The sequence below is a fragment of the Rhinichthys klamathensis genome, unplaced genomic scaffold (genome assembly GCF_029890125.1).
Source record: "Rhinichthys klamathensis goyatoka isolate OS25496 unplaced genomic scaffold, OSU_Roscu_1.1 h1tg000029l_1, whole genome shotgun sequence".
NCBI lineage: Eukaryota > Metazoa > Chordata > Actinopteri > Cypriniformes > Leuciscidae > Rhinichthys > Rhinichthys klamathensis.
In genome coordinates, this window is record NW_026606579.1 from 2,133,104 (window position 1) to 2,150,383 (window position 17,280).

Here is a 17,280-nt window from a genome sequence, read left to right on the forward strand (position 1 = left end):
GCACATTTTCCTGCATCTGTGCTTCCTCTTAAAATGCTCTTCAAAAATGTGTTACTCTCCCTCTTTTTCTTTCTTTCTTTCTTTAAAAAAAAGGAAGTCTTTCGTCTTGCTGACTGAGTTGCTGAGTGAAAGAAGCGAGTGTGTGTGAGAGTGTGTGTGTGTGTGTGTGTGTGTGACCATGCGCACCAGCGTCTGAGCGCTCCCTCACAGCCTGCGCGCGGAGCCGGGGACTCGGATCGCTCTCCGCCAGACGCCTCTCGCAGCTCTCATTTGAGCGCGCGGCTCACCACACACGCACACACACTTTCTTTCTCTCCTTCTCCTCTTTTTCTCCTGCATTCGGACTCCAACTGAGAGGGGATTTAACACACGCGGCCAGCTGTGGAGGACGTCCAGAGCCCCTAAAAACGCAAGGTACGTGTGCCTGCCTTTTTTTTTAAATTCATTCCAGCTTGAATGAGATTAGCAAGCATGTGACCTTCTCAAAGACGGGGGGCGACGCAAGTCTGCAAACAAACTAGTGAGCTTAGCGTTTTCTAAAAAAAAAAAAACCCACAACACTCTCAGCCAGGAAAAAAAATAATTAACCTACCTTTTGAGGAACGACACACAATCCCACTCCCCGAAGGTAGAGGCATTTGAAGATATTCTTAGAAGCCTTGAAGCATTAACTTGCATCAAATATGAGGAATAGGATGCCACTGGTAGGCAACAGCATCAGAGCAAGAAAAAAAATAGGAGGGGGGGGGGGGGGGGGGGTAAAACTAGCTGACGTTCACTGTCAAAGCCATCATTAGAGAACTATTTACAGTGGTATTTACGTGAGCAGTGCAAAGCTTTGCCTCTTGCTCGATCACGTCCGAGAAACCCGTGGCATTTTTACGCCTGTAATTAAAACAAATCAAGCAGACCTCTGATTGTTTTGGCACCCGAGGACTAATCGTACACAAAAATCAGCGGTTTGATTGTCAGGGTTGGGGAGGTGTGTGTGTGTGTGTGGGGGTGGGGGGGGAGGGGGGGAGGAAACACACTTTTCGCTGTGTTTCCTTTTTTTTTCTTTCGAGATGGATGATAGGGCTACTTTAGCAAGTTGAGTGATAGTGTGGTGGAAATAATAAATAAATATGCCTGCTGCTTTCCTTATTAGGTCAAACTAACCCCAAAAAAGTCCTTACGAGGGAAATATTTGAGCGAGGAGGGAGAAAAAAGAAGAAGCTTGGAAACCACTTTAGAAGGTTTGCAAATTTACCTTTACAGATGTTAATCGTGATTATTTGCACTATGTACTGACTGTTGTCAAACCCACAAAATCGTTCGCTTTCGTATCTGTGGTATTGTCAACGACTGAACTAATGGTGTTTGTCAACCCCTTTTCTCGTTCCCTCACCCCGCATGCCACAGATGTTTCTCCTAGCAGTTCCCGCAGACAGGAATCCGCTCGCAGAGACGAGAGCCACGCTCTCCCCCAGGAGAGGAGCACAAAGGCCAGTCTGCACGCGGCAGATGCAAAATCGAGTCCATCTGCTGCAGGCTTCCCATCGCCACATGGAGATTGAAAAGTGAGGGTCGTTGGGAAGCGTTCGCGTTGACGTCGCTGGAACGCGAACGAGGAACCAGCTGTTGGTGAACGGGGGAGACGTGAACGAGCAGATTTTAAATACAAAAGACTGACGTTGATGCTTTTTGCACGTGGTTTATCTGAAAATGGACGACTGAACAATTCCATATTTCAAGCTGCTAGTAAAATCAATTACCTCATATACAAGTGTAGAAGGTCTAAAAAAAAAAGAAGCACACATCACGTGTGTCGTTTTTATGTTGTGAACAATCCACCCAAGCCAAGCATGACACATTTATTTAGTTAAAAAAAAAAAAAAAATAGCCGTAAGACCACCTGAAATCCCCGCTCTGAGCATGATATAACAAGCTCCAAGTAGCACATCATCTACCAGCTCTACTGGAACATACTTTAACTGTATTATATCATTAGAAACTATTGAGCTCGAGCCAAAAGGTTTCTAGGCCACTCCAGACCAGGGCAAACGCTCAATGAGGAGGTGTAAAAGGTTTCTCTGGCAGGCATGGAAGGCCTCCAGATCTCGGCGTCACCACATGAATCACGTCTAATGCATCATATTATTTATATTTCGTCTCAATCGCTAAGGGCAACATCGCGCCCTAACCTTCACTTCACGAGACAAACAGGCCGATTTAGCTTTTAGCGCTTGATAGCAGTTCTCAGTTCTCGCTCCTATCAGGTTTTATTCTGTCTGTCTCTCACTTAACTCTCTCTCTCTCTTTACTCCCCTCCTCATTTCACAGGGATTTGGACTGCAAGGTCAATGAGGACAAACAATTCCAGCAGCGTCTCTCGAGCGCATGCAGAAGAAAGTGTCGTTTGAGGGGGGATGGACTCGTGTGACGGACGGCAGCGGTGGCAGAGTTGGTGTCTCTGAGCGCTGGCATCATTTCCATGGCAACCCCTCTAACTATTAATTTTCAATTAAAGCAGACACAAAACGTCCTGCCCCGAGACTAGGGAAGGTGTCAAGAGCACACTGGGGGAAACCAGGGCTTTTTGGAGCAAATGACACTACTGGGCTTGTTCATAGTGACAAAAATCACACCACTGAGCATCTAAGCACTGTTTTTTATTTCACAATCACACCAGTTGCAACACCAAAACCATAACTGAAACTCATGCATGCTAATATTAGCAATTGATAAGATAATAAGTGTACATGTTAGCATTATCATCTCTATTATGTCCCTTGGTTGTTTAACAGAGGTGTTACCTCCCCCTTGTGTCAGTTTTAAAATCTGACAGGATTGTCAATTGCAATAAAAGCTTAAGGTTACAATTTTTGCTGAATTTTAAGTAAATATTGTGTAAAATAAGGTATTTGCGGCCCTTCAATTGTACTATAAAGTTGGGATCACTAGAAATATATTTTTTTTGGTACAAATTATACAAATCGAGTTAACATGCATGAACTCCACTATATATGATTATGTTTGTCCACGTGTGGAGATGATCCAAATTAATCGTGAAATATGACCGTCTGTACAATCACATGACCATGGTCACAAATTTGCATATTTAATGAGTGACCTATATATATACATATTTATCTTTTTTTATTATTATTCTTTCAAAATGCAAAACTTAGATTAGATTTTTAATTCCATGCATTTTCAGTGTGAATTTATAAACGTCACAGTAGCTATATGGGTATTATATCAGCCACCCTGCTCTAGATATCAGCATCAGCCCATGAAAGACTCCTACCGGTTGACCACCACTAAAGACTGAGCTAACAGCAGATTACGCTGAGCTAGTGTGCACTCACTGAGAGTCTGATGTGTGTTTCAGGCCTCACAGAAAGGCCGGCAGCATTAAAGCTGTTCTCTGGCTGGAGAGTTATCCACTTGAGCTCATCTCCGCCTCCGATCCATGCGGCTGATGACTGAGCCTTTGGAACGCACTTGACGCTTGTAAACAGCCCTAATAAACTCTCAGCTGTGGGTCTGCATGTATACAGAAAATATACATGCACGGGATTTAAACAAAAAGAACACTGTAAATTCAACAGTACGTAAGTCCCTAATGAGTCAATAACCACCTGCTTGGTCAACTAACAGAAGTTTTAGTTCCCCCTTGTGTCAAAATCTACAAAAAGCATGACCAATAATAATAATAATATATATATATAATTCATGAAATGATCATGAATTTTATCATTAAATTATGACGTATTATTTTAAGCATATTATATACACCTATATGAGTAATATATTGCCCATTGACCATGGCATGTACAAAACAGAAATAGATCATCCACTAATATTTATTGGTTACACTTTATTTTAAGGTGACGTACTTACATTGTACTTACTCAAATAATTACTTGTAATTATGCATAATTTACTGTTAAGACTATAGATGTAGTAACGTGTAACTACGTCCACGTCACCTTAAAATAAAGTGTTACCTATTCATTTTTCAAATGTATGGTCCAAAAAAGCTTATTTTAGTTTTTAGCTCAAGAATGTTGCATCTGTGGTGATTCTTAGCATTTCTCAAGGCAAGAAAATCACAGTTCGATTACCATGACTTGATCTATCCACACCCCAATTCTCTTTTTAAGTTACAAAACGTAAAGAAAAAGAGAGATTAATGGCAAACTCATAAGACCGGCCTCTCTTCATCTTAATGATGCTCTTCATCGCCGATCGATATGACCTGAAATGGACCATTAGAGCACAATGATTATATAACAGGCAGCTAAACATTATAATATACTGTACTTAAGTGCCGCGGTATCCATGGCAACCTCATTTTGCCTTGCATGGCGGAACCTTAATGAAGTCCTATTAAGTAGCCTATAATGATAGTGTCCAAATGTATTTGCATATATACTTCAGTAGGCAAGGGAGGGGGATGCAGCAAAGCTCAACAATCACAAGAGCGCAAGATAAGATGTGCGTTTAATCCACAGCATTACTCTGAAAATAACAACCCCGAGTCTCAAAGAGCTCAGAGTCGTAACGCACATCAAAATAAGCCGCTATCTGCGCCGGTAAATAAGCTACGTTTGGTGGCACCTCCATTAAAAAGCTAATTAAGCTCAGGGGCCAGGAGCGAGGCGGGGGCCGGCTTCAGCTCAGAGGATCCCTGTGCAGGATTCCTCGCATGTGACTTTCATTTGCGACCCTGGCCGGACGCCCGGCAGGACATCCCAGAGAGAGTGTTTGCTCGACTCAATATCAACAGGCGCAGCGAGCGGCCCCAGGAAAAGGGCCCTGCCTTCAGTTCCTATTGAAAACAAACCAGTCCGCACTCATCAACGCCCATAAACCAGCAGCCGCGGCGAAGACTCGGCGATGTTCTCGCTTTCTCCGTTTAATGATACCTGCTCCACTCTAGCATCTGTAGGGAGGATTGAAGTATACATTTCAGTGGAGAAATAAAAGAGATCGAAATGACAGAAGTCAGACAGTTCAAGCTGACCGGCCACTTCAAACAGAAAGCCCCGCAGAACGAGACAGACACTCCAGGTTAAATTGGCTCTTCTGTGTCTATACCCTTAAAATGTGGGCTCCTTCAAAAGCGCATTTGAATTAGATGAGTTGATGAAATCAAAGACTTGACTGTGTGGGTAAATTTATACAAGCAAGTGCAGCTCACAGCAGTTTACCTGTTATGCGGCAGGTTGGCGGCAGATGAAAGCAAACTGAATGGCAGGCGACTTCCTCTCTCGCTCAAGAGATATTATCATACTGTAAAGGCTGTAATTTGTATTAGCGTGGCATTGTTGGAGATACGCAGGTAATGGGTATTTGATGCGCTCGGAGCTGCCAAACTTGTAATAAGATGAAAGGCAACATGACAAGCACTCAACGATGACCACGTTTGTCAACATGACAAAAAAAAACACACAAAAAAATCTAAAAACAATCATACATTTCGTTTTTTAGACTCTTAAACAACTCAAAAGATTAAAGACGGGAGAAAAAAAAAACATTGATTATTAAGACGCAAAATAAAGAAAACTAGGTCTTTTGTACATTTCGTGTTTATCATCATGACAAAAGAAACCTCTAAAAACAGTCATACTTTTGAGTTTTAGACTTCTAAACAACTCAAAAGATAAAAGACGGGGTTAAAAACATACATTATTGTGAGGAAAAATAAAGAAAACGGTTTTGGTAATAAATTGAACATGTTTGTCAACATGACAAAGATAAACAAACAATCCCTCTAAAACCGGTTATGCCTTTGTTTTTTTTAAGACTCAAACAACTCGAAAGATAAAAGACATCTTTGTTTAATAAATGGTTTTACACATAAATTTAACACAACAAGCTTATCAAAATTACCACAAAAAACATCTATTTTTATAACACTAAAGAACTTTGCTCTGTCTGCGTAATTTCTTTATTCTTCAAATTAAGATACATAAAGTTAGTTAATAATTTACTAATAAAATACAAAGGATCACGCCTAGCTTTCTTTATTTCCCATTTCCGTTGTTGCCAGGGTGTTGCTATGTGGTTTTTAAGGTGTTGCTTAGCAGCAGAAATCAAGAGGCCAAAAACCATCCCAAGTGCATTTACTTGGAAACATAACACTTTGCGTACTTCTGCTCAATAAGACTGAAGTTGAATACTTAGGGTTAAAGGTTTGTTCAAATCACTAACCCCAATATTAATAGAGATACTTATAAATGGTCTTAGTCTGTTAAATTTGCTACTTGAAGGCAGGGTATAGTAGCCTGGATGCCAGCCCGAACCCCGCCCACAACATTTTTTGATCGGTAAGTTCGGTCTGGACTTGCTCCATTGAGGAGTAGTTATGATCGGTTCAGAAATCGTCGGGCCAATCAAATTGCCAGGGCGGGCTTTATACGATGATGGACAGATGATCTGCAGGGGACGTAATCCTCACGTTATCAAAGAGCGCTTGGGTTGAACTGGTTTCCCTCACAGATGACTGCCGCTGGAAAACTGAGAGGTAGAGATTCCGCTATCGCGTCCGTTGTAAAAGAAATCGACAGCGCATTCATTTTAAAAGACGAACATAGAACTGCAATCAAGGCATTTGTCGATCGGAAAGATGTGTTTGCCGTCCTTCCTACGGGATTCGGCAAAAGTTTAATTTATCAGCTGGCTCCGATGGTAACTAAGAAGATGGGACGCAATGAAAACCCTGTGCTCATTGTGGTTTCTCCTTTGGTCGCACTCATAGAGGACCAAGTAAAAGAAGCAACACTCGTTATTTTACTTCTTCCAGCGTGCATGCATTTGAGTTCTGTAGTTGACAACTGTGGTATGCAAAGTAGTTGACTTACTGCGTTGCTCTCATTGGTTGTAGGTCTATCCAATTGAGTGCAGAGTTTTTTTTTCCTGGTTCGGTTAAGACACGCCTCATAATCAAAGCCCTATGAAGCAGTATCAGACTCACATTCTGACTAGAATATGAGTATGACGAAGTCAGGCTAAGGGTATAGGTGATTTGTTCCAGAATTTTTTTTTTTTTTTGTTATGCTGGTTGAAAGCCTCTTCACATCCTGATAGTAATCACCAAGTTTAGTGGTCTAAATGTATTTATACTGTATTTCGTCTGTGGAAGGTGTAAAATGTTCGACCAATCATTGAATTCGGTCCGAATGTGTGGCTTTGGAGGCGCTCTGAAGGGAGGGTGTGGGATCTTATGATTTCAAAGCTAGCTTGCTATTGCTAGCCTCTTGGAAAACACTGCCTTTAAAGTGTACAAATTCACAAAATCAGATCACAAATACTCCAAACATATACATTTTTTCTTTAACATTTCTTTTATGAAATCACAAAGATGGGGAAAAAAGAAAAACCGTGATAAAAAGCAACAGAAAAGTTGGACATATCTATGTATTCTCACATTACACCAAAACACAAAAAGTAGCATGAGCTACATCCAATCCTGAGGTTTGATTCTATTCAATCAGACAGCAAATTACTTAAAAAAAAGAGAAAGAGAATTAATTCAGGAAAATGGAATCTCACCAAAGAATAATAAACTCATTATAAGGACATTTTAAACTTAACCGTTCTCCATGCCACAGCTAATTTAAACCTAATTTTTACTAGCCACTAATTCAGTGGGGGCGGGGATAGGAATTACATCTGGAGGTAATTCGCTGAATGGAGGCTAGCCAAATAAAAAAAAAATATGAGAGAAAGAGGGGCAGGTTTGGCTGAGGGGGGGTTTTTGTCTCTGAAATTGCTGAATGTCTTCATAGTGCTGTCATCAGACAGGTCAGAGAGGTGTTACTTGCGGGAGAATCAGACAGAGACACTGAAGTCCTGATAAAGGCACCCGGTCCCAGATGATCTGACTCTAGAGAGGTGGCAGCCCTGTTTGGACTAGACGGTCTCACCCCACCACTGATATTTAAAACATCTCATGCTGGATCACACGCCTGAACATCTGTGTCAACACATGACAAAATCTGAAGCAGTGAAAAGTTGTTTGGGTGCATCAGACAGCCTGAGAACGCAACTCCCAACCACAATTCTGAGACAAATGGGTGTTTCTTCAACTATAGGCAGTTTTATGGCCGAAAGTTTGATCTTTATTAAAACAGATTTCTTTGTTTTATGAAGGTCACATTTAAACTGTCATAAGCATAGGCAAGATTTTATTGTTTTATCCATGTCATAGACCCAAACTTTAAATGATTTAAAAAAAAACCCCATCAAATTGTAACATAAAAAAGTAGAAATTACCCATTCAATTCAACCATTCAATTCAATTCATTGAGTAAAAATATTTATATTATTTTTCAGTCAAATTACGACTGCATGACTAGCATCATTTCAATCACAATTAATAATTTTGCCTCTAATTAAAGAAAAAAAAACAGTATACTAATGTACTTAGTGTCATTTTCAATCAATCAATCAATCAATCAATCAATCAATAACTGTTAAATTATACAAAAAGTGTGAAAATGTTATTAACACTGTAACCCCGATATTTACCAGTCAAAATTAACCAAATGAAAAGAGTTTATTTCACTCAAATATTACTGAAAGTCATTGTAATTAATAGAAAAAAGTTAAGTGAAGTCAATAACTGATTATGTGAAGCTGAACTTAAACTAAATGAGTGCAACAGAGTTCTAGTTCCCAGCATGCTTTGCATCAGACTGCATACTGAGAATACATGTTAAACTTAAGTGTGTTTTTGCACAAGATTAATAGGTTAACCTAAAGAATGATTAATTGGTTAGGTCGAGGATGGACAGCAACATTTTAAAATTATTCCTTAACCCCATACTATCAAACTACTCTTACTATTCCTGCCATAGAAAGATATAGTAAAAATAGAATAGTATGGGGTTCCGTATTTAGAATATGTTTATGGCATGCTGCGTACATGCAAATGTATACTATAGTGATAGTTGCTTTGCAATATTAAGACATGCAAGTATGATATTGCTAGCTAGCAGTTAAATGTAAAAGATTTGACTCAATTTGATGTTTTTGCAATCAAACTGTAAGAGTTGGCTAAGTCAACATGCAATTAGTTTAAAAAAATCTAAATTTTAAAGTTCTACTAACTTAATCATGGAGTTTGTTAACTTAAACGAGGCAACTGAATACCTCATTTTTTTAGTTCTGCCAACTTACTCGGGTTTAGGGTGTAATTGTGTGCATTTAGGATACATAAAATGCTGGATGAATTAAATTAAGCTAAACAAGATAGATTTTTAAATGAAAACAAAAAAAATATTTTCACTACAAAAAGCTAAGAAAAGGTGACATTTGTTGCTTAAGAAAAAAACGACCTATACTGAGAGTGTGTGCAAAGTTGAAGAAATACCCACATATTCAACATTAACAACCTGTGAACAATCAGACAGGCTCCTTGAATAGTTCAGAAACCCTACAAAGACTCAATGTGAAAGACTAAGACTCAATGGTCTCGTTTGTAGTCACGGCAGATACACGTCGGATGTGCTAGGGGTGGGAGAAAATGAAAAGATGGACTCCAATAATCTATAGTGAAAAGTGACTAAAAGAAGACATTTACATTCGACACAGACCCTGACAGCCCCCACCTCAATCCCAACTACCCCCCGTGTCCTCTTGAACAGAAAATGTGTTTCCCAAATGAAAATAAACTGAGGCCGGCCAGTTTGAAGCAGTTAAATTCAGGAATATGAGATCAAATAAAGACTCCTGTGGCGGCTGAAAAGAGAAATGAAATCGCTTCTGAGGAGAGATGTACCGGGTAATAAAATCACTCCTTTATATCTTCCTAAACGGCACATGTTCCTGTGGAGTGGTGAAGCTTTGGCGCGGTCGGTCAAAGACAGTATGCAAGTGGCAATTTTTACTTCCTGAAGATCTCCCTACCGATATCCTTCTTCAGTCTTGCGCTCTGCAATTTGGTAGAAATGGCTAACTCTTTTAACGTCGAGTTTGAGGAAAACTTTTGGCCAGAATTGCTTTAACAACATACGGTGAGCGAGAACTCCATATTCCATTAGCCGAGCATAACCGGAGGTCGTAATCAGGTGCTCCGACGACCTGTTTCCATTATGGTGGGAATGGAGGATGAATACTTGGTCTTGATTGGATGCAGTCAATAGTGCAGAGTGCAAACAAAAAACATCACAGGAACAACCACTTCTCTCTGAATCGCTTCAATTCATCCGCCAGTCCATTGACGGCGGAATTACGGTGCATTACCAAAAACATGTAATTGATTTGCCTTTGAAAAGGTAGACACAGTAACTTCAGAGCACGTTTTAGGCGGCTATATTGAAGGGCATTAGCAAACGGAGGAATACATTATAATTTATAATACAGTGGTTATTAAAGTCCCAATAAAAGGGGTTTAGAGAGTGGAATGATTCACTTATCAGTTTGCTTGTGCGGTACTTAAAAGCAGCCGTCTTCTGTCATTTTAGCCACAAAAAAAAGTAGCCTGTGATGACATTGAAAACAGCACTGCATGTACAAATTTCCCCCCCGAATGCAAATGGTTTCCATTAATTCCTGGAATAGAACAAAATTATAATTGTTTATGCAAAAGGAAAGAAAAAATAAATTAAATGTAATAAGAGTTCAAAATGGAAGCATTTGCTATGAAACATGCACCAGTCCCAATTTGATTTTGAAATACAGGCCAATCAAAGAAAGTGCAACAAACTTATTAAATGGCAACTTCTATTCAAAGTACAAATTGCTCTGTACAGTAAAAAGCTTAGACAAATTTTTACCAGAAGCCAAAGTTCAGGAAAAGGGCCACAATAAGCGTTTTCAAATAAACCAAATAAAATGATCTCAGAGACTGAGAAGTCACGAAATAAAACAAAGTATAGTTGTACACTTTTATATATATAAAATTCTATCAAAATATAACTTACAACTTCCTGTTTCCAGTTTTTTTCAGTTGGAGTGGTGTTTATTCTCTTTTAGCATGCAGTGTGAAGTAATTCAGTTCCCTGATCATTCAGATTCAACTTCAGCGAGGATTTTCTAGCCGGCAAGTATTCAGTGAAGTGATTGATTCCCATGAGTGTGTCATGTCGATGTTTTTAGTTCTAATACTCCAACGTATTTAATGGACGTGAAACTATGTTTGATTTTTGGGTAACTATAAAAAGTGCTAGAGATGTGCTTTTTGCTCAGTTCATTATACTTTTTTACGGAATAAAGTTGTTTTTGGCTTAAATTCTCAGGGACTAAAATGTTTGGCTTGTCAAAAATGCTACATTCAGCTGTTGCAAATGACTCTTATAACAAAAATATTTCATTTGAACCCATGAAAATAAAGATCCTGTTGTAAACAATAATGAAAAAATCACTTTTTAAAACTGTATTCTTATCCCTTAGCAGATTTTGACTAAATGATATATTGTTTCCCTCTTCTCCTTTTCATTGTAGAATATCATTGTAGAAGTTTTGATCAATCAAATTGCATTTTCACACGCAATTACAATGTTTACACATGTTGATGTCATTCTGCTGTGCTTTAATTCATTTCTCAGCAGACAGTGAACATTCATTTATGAATTAATTGATTAACTGCTGTGCTACTCTTATAATGAGTGTTTTCAGCCACGCATTACAGACACAAACACACACGGTCAACACATTCTGACAACATGCTGTATCTGTATAATCTTGTGCACGTTACAACCATGAAATATTTTGAATTCACACATCGAACCAAAGCCTACAGCATACTTCCAATTTTTTTCCCTCATTAGGAGTTTAACACTTACAAGACTCTCTACCTTTAACTGGATGGAAGGCAGAAAGGGAGTAAATAAATGGTAGGATTTTCTGACAGTTTAAAAGTGCCCAACAGCTGCCGTCGGGTCATCTAAACGCACATTCACCTCCCCAAACAAACTCAGACACGACTTCAAATACTGCACATAGCTGGACTGTTTGCTAATCCTACCATTGTTCAGGCTCACAAGTTTCGGCTCCTACTGCTCAGACTACACCCTTGAACTAAAAACCCATCCCTCCATTCGAGCAAACTGCAACAGTAATAAATATCTACAAAAACATACATGATGCAAATTTTCCCCAGAGGACACTTAATACTGAGCAGAAGTAGCGAACGGTGGCTCCAGTAGTCTAATGTGCAGACATACACAGACGTTCGGGTTTGTGTTATGAAGTGGTTCGTATTGGATGCCACACAGTCAATTAAAGAATGATTTCCTCCAGAAAAATAAATGTATTGGGGTGGACGGTTGCCACTGTTGTACGTGCCAGAGAGAACCTGAACCTCTCAAATGTATTTGAATTACTTAATGCAGCGTCGATGCATTAAGGCTGATTTATACTCAACGCTTTCACAGGTTCGCATGACAAAAATGACGCCATCACGCCGTTGGCGGAAGTGCGCATTAAGAGCATGCGACCCCATTTCGTGTGGCGGTGTGCACAGCATTTTTTGTAACTTTCCATGCTTTTCAGCACGACTTCGAAGTGAATCTGGTCGAGCATGCATGTACGTCTGTACCGGCACGCAGTTTGCGCGTCTAAATGAATTGCTTACGTTAACAAAATGGGCCAACAATGGCAGAAATAAGCCCTTTTAATGAAAATAAAGGTCCATGTTTAATAAAAATGTTCACAAAATTACATGAAAATGTTTAGTGAAATTCCCTTAGTGAAGATCGTCGTTTAATTTAGTTGTATACATGTTCTCGTATCCATATATTTTAAGTAATAATCTCAAGGTTTACTGGGTTTTACATGATTCTTTTGTGGTATTGGTGAAGTGTACTAAAACAAACATTGTCTGATTCCTGTTGGTTTAGAGGACAATTACTCCCGAGTCGCCCCCTGTCGTTTCAAAGAGTGGTACAACAATAAGCGCGTCAAGTATAAACGTTAGGGTTAGGGTTAGGTTAGTCCTAGGGTTAGGGTCACCCTAACCCTAACCCAGCGGAAGAGCCAGGCAAAAGTATAAATCAGGCTTTATGCTGGCAAACCAGAAGGAGCTGACGTCCAAAGTCACCTGACTAGTTGCGCCGAAAAATGATTCATTAGCATGGTAACTTTTTTTACAAGTCTCCGGCAGTTCCGATCACACACACACGCACACACACACACATCCATGAATGAAGAGAAATTTACACATGCAAATTATAAATGCAAGGCTCTTGCAATGGGGACTTGAACTTTTCACACCTTTCAAAGCCACAGAATTGGCTGTGTTCAGCCTCTCTGCAGCTGCTGCTCTGCACTAATGCAAGACGGTGTCATATGAAAACTATTCCTCGACCCAAACCACAGAGCTGGTCATTAATGAAACACAGCCCGCACAGTGAGGTCATGAAAAGTCTACGTTTCAGCAGCCACATATACAGAAAAAAAAAAAAAAAGAATAATTCCCAAAGAATAGAGTAACAGGAATGAAAAAAAAAAAATCTGATTCCAGTCCCAAGGACAGGGAAAAATAAATAAATGGCAGGGAACGGTGGCCTCTCACATTTTCCCCCCGCGCTTTGCAAACAACCGTCAACTGGTGCTCAGAAACAGCGCGGCTTCACAATGAGAGCAGACTAAACAATCCCATCCCGGCCAAGGCAAACGCTCTGCAACTCTGCACACAGTCGCATTTCAGGATGTCTCAGCTTAATTGCTAACTATCAAATCTCACAATGGAATCTGTCCATTTGGCAAGGACCCCAGCGGCGGACCTGATAAAATGTTGTTTAAAAAGTGTCAGCTTCGTCCCGTGATGAGAAAAAAAATCATTTTGACGGGATTCGAGTTTCGGTTGGATCTTTTCTTTTTTGGTCGAAAAGGGGTGGACCAACTCTGCATGGTTACATTCGCAAAATCATAATGCGAGTTATAGACACCTTGAAAAGCACCAACCAGCCGACATAGTTGTCCTATGAAGTAATCAATTTAAACTATTTGAAAATAATATTTTATTTAAAAAAGTGCACACATTCACTTTTATTTGTATGTCTTATATGTCAAAACGAAATTGTTTATTGTCTCGTACATTCATTTATGAATTACATGAATCATGATAGCATATTTTCAATTCAAAACCATGAAACTTTTGAAATTGTTGAATAGTTTGCATCACTAAATAGTCTATTACTGTCGGTCACTGAACATTTCTATCATAAAACAGTTGTCTAATACTTACATCTACTAAAGTAAATGTATGCATTCATGTATGTATGTATACACATATACATATACTATATATATGTTTTAAGTATTGATATATACATTCTAGAGAGCTTTTGATTTGATAAAAGAAACTGCAGTGCTGCACGATTTCCCTGGAAGAGACAGCAAATATGAATAAATAATAAATATATGATCATTTCATAGGGGACTTTAAAAAAACACCACACCTCAATCAATGTCTGCACAGCAAAAATGCTTTCTGTACAAAAATGCTACTGGTACATGAAGTGCTTGGGATGCTGAGGCTAACCCAAACCGGGGCGGGCGGGCCACTAACCGCTTAAACCCGCAGAGGGGACGAGCGCTATCAGGACTACGAGGGCAGGATAATCGGTTTGCCACTCGGTGCGTCTTGTGGCATTCTGTTTTGACTTTCAAACTCCCGGATCCCAAAAACTTCAAACAACCAAAATACCAGCACATTCATAAAACAGAACAGAACCACTGGGAATATAAGACGGGGAGAGAGAGAGAGCGCACACACACACAAGCAAGCACAAAGGTAGCAGGCCTCGACAGCAGATGGTAAAATTAACATTTCAACAGTTCTCTTCTTTCATGTAGGTCTCGGCAGAACCGCCTTTTTTTCTGGAAAAAATGTAAAGGCTAGGGTTTGGAAAGATGCAAGGCTAGAGAAAGCATCTGGAAAAGGGAAGGAGAATATTGGCTTATTGCTCCTGATGGTCCTCCTCAATGAAAAATTAAATAGGTCTGTTTTGCAGGTTTGGCTCTCTGGAGTGCCCTCCGCTCTGTTATGGAAACATCATCTCAGTAATTTATATGTGCTAGAACACCTGGTGATGAAGGAAAATAAACTTTTTTGGGCTTCTTTAAAATCTAGCCCTTTGACTTTTTCACCCTCGTCTGATCTTATCCGTCTTCTCCCGGTGACGTCCAGGCGATGGTCGCAAATGCATTCAGGAGAAATCACCTGGAAATAATGGTGCTATTCATAAATTAACACGCACTCCGAAACACGTGCAGCGTCGCTGAGATATATTCAGAAGCTGTCTAATGCATTTCAAATAAATAAAAATCTAAGTGGGTGATGGGGAAAAAAAGAGATCAAAATACAAAAGGTGACAGACTCATTTGAGTCCACTGAATGGAACGCCTGAGTAGAGGCCATTAATTTGGACATAGTTATGGCTAAATTACATGTGTTTCACCTCTGTGACATTTTAAATGCAATTAAAAGCTGGTTATGAAAGAGCGCGGACTTCCTCGTGATGCGGGAAATCGCTGCGGTGATTAACATGCAAACGAGCTCGCGCTGGCGGAGTAGATTGAGGTTTGAAAACCCCATTTACTTTTGTGTGATTATCTATTTACCAGTACACAGCCTTCAATCTCTCGCCGTTCCCCCGGCGCACATCACTCAATTACACTCCCACCTTTATTTACGAAGGTGCGACTGCATGGCAGACTCGAAGCGTCCATTCCGCAGAGCGATCTTTTGTCTAGAAATCCTGAGCCTGATCTGCAGCGGCCCTCCTCGGAGGGAACTCACAGCTGGAGCATGTCAAATATCAGCCCTACCATTTGGCTATGAGGATTCTGTAAACGGTTCATTAACAAAACGTCTCCGACCGCAGTTTTACAAGTTGGCCCCTGATAAATTGTTAAGTTGGAGGAGATGTTCCAGATGAAGATGAGGGGGTCTTCTGACGGTCTTGCCAGAGGAGCTCTGGATTTAGATTGAAATGAACTGCACTGGAAACACTCAGAGTGCTATTATGTTTCGGCGTGTTGATGCAATTATCATCTGAACGCCTGGCAGCATCAGAGGAATCTAATTTAATTAATTTAAACGGATGAATAACCACGGAATTCCTGTTGTAGAAATGTGCGAAGGGATGAATGCTGGAAATACAAAAATAATTCAAATCTTGCTTTAAAATAAAAAAACAAATATTTTTTATGGAAATAGATGATGCATAAGATGTTTTTTTTTCCAGCCAAATTTAAATTTTATTTTAAGTCATTTTAAAAGTCATATGAATATATAAGGGAACGTGTACCATAACTAGCCACTAGCTCATTGATAAATGATTTTTAAATGCACAAATATTTAAAGCAGTCTCTTAATTAATGTGAGCTCATAAAAGATGCATGCATAATGATAAAAAATGATTAGTAAATGCTGTATAAAATAGTTTAGATGCCTGTGCCTGTCACACCGCAGGACATATCAACTTTTCCTCTCTTCTCAAACTACTTCTTAAATAAGTATACCAAAATCTATTTAAACATGTATTTCATATTAAGCATACTATAAACAAAACTATTAACATATCTACTGGCATATCGCCAAAGACTTACAGATATGAATATTATAATTAAACTTTATTTGGAGTACTTCTTTATTGCACAATGCACTTTCTTAATATTAGCCCTAAAATGTGTTTAAATATCACTATTAGTAAGGATAGTATGATCTCTGTATAATATCAGTCTTTAAATGCAAGATATTTAAAGTGTACCTGAAGTATACTAGCAATAGTTCCACTTTAGCATAATCAAATTTACTAAAGTATATTTTTAGTTGGACCTCAGCACTATTTCTGGACAACTTAGTTGTTCCAATTAGCAGACTTAATGTATATCAATTTAGTATACCAGCAGTACAATTGCAGGGTATTTATAATAAGTACATACATATCTAAATGCATTTGTAGTATACTTAGCATAAAATAAATGCATTTCAAATACATTTATTTTTCACTAGGGTATGATCCTGCTAAAAAATGTATATCCTCTTAAATATGCACATACAAATAAAACTAGATCAGACCAACTAGACAGCATTATCCTGTTTCAATAAACAAAATGCAGATGCTCTGGATTCTTTGAGGGAAGCAGAACCATAGTTTTCTATCTCTCACTTTGGGCCTCAGGTTTTACCACCCACTCCAGGCAGAGGAGTCTGGTCTGTATGATCTTATTGCCTAGGATGCTTGCCGCGATGGGACAGAGTTTTGAGAAGCCCTCGGCTCTCTTAAAACTCCTGCTTTTTCAAGTGCTCTCAGCCTGCTTAAAACAAACCCTGTT

The 17,280-nt window shown here is 39.3% G+C and overlaps 1 protein-coding gene and 1 long non-coding RNA gene across 6 annotated transcripts in view; one reads left to right on the forward strand and one right to left on the reverse strand.

The window, feature by feature from the left end:
* Positions 1–17,280, reverse strand: part of foxp2 (forkhead box P2) — a 104,617-nt gene that overhangs the window by 64,344 nt on the left and 22,993 nt on the right. For 2 of the 5 annotated variants that reach the window (XM_056245259.1, XM_056245255.1), the window contains exon 1: positions 593–698. The exons of the other annotated variants lie outside the window; for them this stretch is intronic. The gene's annotated coding sequence lies outside the window, so the exon portion shown is untranslated. Of the gene's footprint in view, positions 1–592; positions 699–17,280 lie in introns of those variants that run through there. 5 annotated transcript variants of the gene reach the window in all.
* LOC130079993 (uncharacterized) lies at positions 18–2,884 on the forward strand. The gene is made up of 3 exons (XR_008806636.1): positions 18–414; positions 1,402–1,623; positions 2,323–2,884. It is a non-coding gene; the product is annotated as an uncharacterized LOC130079993 (long non-coding RNA).